We start from the raw sequence: 5,442 nt of genomic DNA, 5'->3' as shown, positions 1-5,442 counted from the left end.
GACTACATGAAAAGGAATAACTTAAGAATTATCAGTATTCCAGAACAGGAAGAATCACACAAGTCCACAGAAGAAATAGTTGAAGAACTTCTGGAAGAAAATTTCCCTAACACCCTGAAAAGCGAAAAGATAAGCATCCAAGAAGTTCAACGAACCCCAGAAGGATAGACCCTAAAAGGAAAACACGAAGACATGCGGGCAGGAAGGCAATGGGGAGACATATATAGAACCCTGAAAGAAAAAACTGCCAACCATGAATCCTCTACCCAGCAAAGCTGTCAATCAACTACAAAGGTGTAATCAAAACATTCCAGGATAAACAGAAGCTAAGGGATTTTGTCAAAGCCAAACCTGCACTACAAAACATCCTAAAGGGAGTTATATGGACTGAGAACCAACAAAAACAGACAACAACCAGAGATTGATGTACATGGCAGCATCACCTGGAAGTCAATCAAGAAATGGAAGAGTCAAGAGCAGAATAAAACTGTAAGAACAAATTCAGAGGATCTGGAAGGTCAGTCTGTGATCAAAACAATTACATTGTGAAAGAAGGTAAACACAGAGGAACAGAGATCCAGGTGGTGGGAAGGTCAGGTAAATTACAGGATAAAATAAAGTTAAAGGAATATAAGGTAACCACAATGGTGGGGGTAGTGTGGGGGTTTCAGAGAAGGTGGAGGGAGGCAATGGTAGAGCACAGGGTAAAGGCAGACACATCATAGTTCGGGTGTTGGGGAGGGCAATACAAGAAGGGCAAGGAGGTGGAAGAACAAGGTAGATAGGGGAACACTGACACAGGTTTGCATGGCCTAAGTGGGAAAGAGGTAAATAGTGATGCATGTTCAACCTGGAAACAACAGGGCTCTGTGATACAGGGATCTAGGCATAGTTTGAAGAGGTGACAGAATGTTAAGATGCTTGACTGTCTTATGAATATTGGTTTCCCTTGCCTATTATTGTAAAATAGACACTTGAGTGTGGTAGAAAGGAATGTCAGGAAACATGATTACAGAAAACTTGTAAGCCCGTTTTCAGCCTATAACTGATTGGAATACCTAAAAAGGGTTCTAGAACTTGCCCAGTGAAACAGGCCTCTTATGGAGCCTTTGCAGAGTATAGGACATTAGGTGGAATCCTGAGTCCCATCCAGAACCTTCTGAGGTGGGACATTCCCACTAGACAGGACAAGCAGACCAGCCTGCAACAGCTAGAGCGACAGAAGATACATCTTCAAAGAAAGATCATCAGGAAAAACCCAAAACAAAAATGTCAGCATGACTGGCTACTGCAAGAATAAGCAAGTTGTTTGCCGGGAAGCTATCAAGGCAAGCAATCACGTTCCTTCAGGACAAATCCCTCTCTGATTTCTGGCAAGTACGTTGGTCTACTGGTGAGTAGAAGAGGGGGAAAGGCAGCAATGAAGAAATGGGCTGAGTTCAACCACAGTCCATTGACTCCTGTTGACGTGGAGATGAGAGAGAGAAGAGGAAGGGCTGGTTGGTCCAAAGCGTGGTGAGACCTGGGGACACTTGAGCCCATGGACAAGGATATGGCCACAGAGGGCTAGAGCTGAGAGTGAAGCATCCAACTGATATGAAGTGAGGATAGAGGCACAAGAACATCCAGATTTGCAGATAGTACCCATTTGACCTAGCATCGATGGCTTGATAATCAGAGCTCAATTAAAAGAGAAAAAAAATTTTTTGATAAAGGAAACAAGGGTAAATTGCTACAATTTGATGAACTTGACCTATACTCATGGAGGTTGTAACTCTAAATATCAACAGAGAGGAAAGGAGTCTTCACATCAAGTATCCATGCTATCTCCTCTGTACACAGGGTAGATAGGGACGGGCAACTTAGACACTGGCTACCTAAAATGAGGGGGTGATAAAGGCACGAAATGACTGGCTCACAAGGTTTCAAGAGGAAGTTTAATTTAAGAGTGTTTGGGGGAAGAAAGAATCCCCACTGAATAGTTGTCATCTTGTCTAGATGGGTCTGGTTAAAAGAGATGGGGATAAGATTCGTATGATTCAATAGTGAGTAATTGTTATCATGACTAATTGTGACTGTCACAATTGTAAAGGTAGAAGTTTTATAACATAAATGAGGGAGAAATTAATCTTACAGTCCAGAAACAAAGGATCCTAGGACCATCAAGGGAGAAGGGCACAATCAGAATGCAGGATCTTATCCAGAAAAGCAGGGACACCAGAGACGGAGGCAAAGATGGGGACATGAAGAGAGGAAGCAGCTGAGGACTCTAGATTCATGGAAGGAGAGGGACTAAGAGATGGTGGCCATGAGGCAGACTTGCAGAATGTACCCTTCGGTGGTATAAATTATTATATATGCCTGAGTGTGAATAGAGAGAAATGCTAAGGTGAATAGAGAGAAATACTGTTAACTGATGGTACATGGAAGGGAATGTAATCATTGTGATGAAATCTGTTGTATGATTTGTTGAATGTAAAACTGATAATCTGCCCTGTAAACTTTCACTCAATCTACAATAAAGGCTTAAAGAAAAAAAGAAAAAATTAAATTAATACACTTTTTCTCCACCAAAAAAAAAAAGAGAGAGGGAGAGAAATTCTGGGTATCTCCACCCCTTAAAGAGAGGCAGCCAGGAGCCCCGACTTTGAATTTGGCCAGAAGCAAGCAGCTGGTAACCTTGTGTGCCTGCAGAGGTAGGTGCCAGGGCAGGGGCACAGGCAAGCAGAACTGGGCTTCAGCTTTCTGCTGACCCTGCCCCTCGCCTTCCCTGTAGCCACATTATTACTGAGAATTGTCCTTCGGAACAAGGGAGTTAGTGGTTGAAAGTAATGGTATGTGACTGAGAACCCCAGCTCTAACTTTAACCACTGTGTGGACTTGGGCCAGTTGCCTGTTACCTCATCTCTAGATCACCTTCACTGCATGGCTGTGAAGGAGACACAGGAGTAATGTCGGGTGAGTGTCTGAGGAAGGGGCTGCCATGGCTTCAGATGATAAGGTTAACTGACAGCTTGTCCCATGGCCAAGCCCTCCCATGCCTCTGACCCTCTTCTGCATTTCCAGACACGGGAGACACTGTGGACCAGAGCTGAGGGGCAGCGGCTCAACATCTTCCCCACATGGGAGGCCTAGGCAGCTGACTGAGTGGCAGCTCCCAAGCCTCCCTGTCTCCAGAGGTGACTCTCAACCACCACACTCACAAGAACAGCAGAGGTACGAAGGGGTGGAGGAGGCGGCGGAAGTGATGTGGCCAAGGAGCCACTGTAAGGACTGGACGCTGTGCTGACAGAGGCACTGGGAGACTAGGACCACGGGTCCCCATCAGTCCAAGAGTGACTTAGCACCCTTAGGGTTCAATCCAAACTCTGTCCCATAACCCACAGGACCTCAGGCTGTCCTTGAGGGCCTGCTCTCTCCATTCTCTATTCTTTTGCATTTGTTGCTTCCTGCCCGCTCCCTGTCCTCTGCTCAGCTGTGTATCTCATCTACAGTAACCCCCGTTATTCATGCCATTAGCATACACTCTGTCATACATCCATCTTTCATTGTCTGTGTCGCCAGGAAGGTGGAGCTTCCTGGATGGTACCTGGCACAGAGTATACTCTAGAAATACGGATCTGTGGGATAAATGTGGAGTCCTGGTGTGGCGCTGTGGATAAGCACTTAATCTTCGGAAGGTCCGTTTGAACCACAAGGTCGATGGTTCAAACCCACCAGTTGCTCTTTGGAAAAAACCTATATAGGGCCGCTGTGGGTCGGAACCAGCTCGATGGCACTGAACAACAACAGAATGAATGAGTGAATGGATGAGAAGGCAAATAAACAAGCGAATGATTGAATTGATGAATGAATGAATGAGGGAAAGTGAATGAGACACTGTGTGAATGAATGAGTGTATGAGTGTGTGAATGAGTGAATGAGCATGAGAGTGAACATGTGCAAGCCTCTGACTGAGGGTGCTCTCTTGCCAAGGCCAGGGCCATGTCACCCTCCTGGCCTTGACCTCCCCACTGATGCCAGGGCCTCCCCAAGTCCCTAGTGAGCTCGCTATTCAATGAGCAGCCAGGGGGCTCTGCCAAGCTATGCCAATAACAGGTCCATCTTTGATATGGGGCCACTCGATCCTCTGCATGATGGGGTTAACAACACCCCTCCACCCCTGAGGGGCTGTTCACAGGCATGGGTGCAGGAATCAGTCCAGACAGGTGGGGTGTGCAGTGCCTCTACAGTGCACCAGGCCAAGAGTCAGGGACAGTGCTGGTGGCTCTTTACACAGCCCTTGTCTTAGGCAACCACAGTAAACGGAAGTGACAGTGACTAGCCCACCGTATGATCTTTATTTCATGGACCAGCATGGGGTGAGGCAGCTTCCGAGGGCCTACCATTTCACAGAGGCAAGTGTCACTCTGTGGATTTAGTCTCTACAGGAAAAGGACAGCCCCTTAATTCTCAAAAACAAAAATTCCACTGCCAAAGAGCAAGCCTCGAGTGAGTAGGCAGCCTGCCTCCTCACAGGTAGGGGCAGTAGAGCCAGCTTCTGGGAGCATCTGGAGATGGGAAGAGGATGGGATAGAAGACCCTACCCCCTACTCTCCCCACCCCTACACAGACACCCCTGCACCCCTCCCCCTTTCTTCTCTCTCCTGTTTCAACTGGGAGAACAAGCAATTAGACTTCTAGAACCACTGTTTCTTCCCAAAGTGCCAGCTGCATGGGTGATTTTTCAAAGTGCTGCCTGTCTAGGGCTTGACAGCGCCTCAGGTGTGCGAGCTGGGAGAGTCCCAGACTTCATGAAAGCAGCCTGCAGATCCGTCACTCACCAACGCCCACCCGTCCCTGCGAGACAAACTCCTGCCCTCTGCCTGGAACTTCACAGAAGAATCTGACTCACCTTGTAATGGCGGGGAACAATCACTCTCTGGGGGACTGCAAGATCTGGGGAGGGATAATCTTTATAAGGAGCACTGGTATGGTGCATTGGATTAATGCGCTAGACTGCAAAGTTGTTTGAACTGCAAGGTCGGCAGTTCAAGCTCACCAGCTGCTCCTCGGAAACCCTATATAGGGTTACTATGGGTCAGAACTGACTCGACAGCACTTAACAACAACCTTTAAAGGAGTCCGGGTGTGGCGCTGTGGGATAATGTGTCGGACTACAAACTCAGATTAAACTGGTCTGGGGGCTGATCTAGACCCGCACGATGATCTCTGATCTCGCTGACCCAAGGCCAACAGCCCAGCTTAGAAACACACCAGTTCCTTAAAGTTCTTTCTGTTCCTTTCTCACCTAACTCCCAAGGCACTCTGAGAGGGGGTGGGCAAGTCCAACAAATAAGGAAACAAATGCCCAGAGGCTGAATGACGTGACCAAGGTCACAGGGTCAGCTGGCAGTGAAGCTAGGAACATATCTATTTTATCCCAATTTAAATATATATATA

Source organism: Chrysochloris asiatica, unplaced genomic scaffold, assembly GCF_000296735.1.
Source record: "Chrysochloris asiatica unplaced genomic scaffold, ChrAsi1.0 scaffold00425, whole genome shotgun sequence".
In the NCBI taxonomy this organism is placed as follows: domain Eukaryota; kingdom Metazoa; phylum Chordata; class Mammalia; order Afrosoricida; family Chrysochloridae; genus Chrysochloris; species Chrysochloris asiatica.
This window is presented reverse-complemented; position numbering follows the sequence as displayed.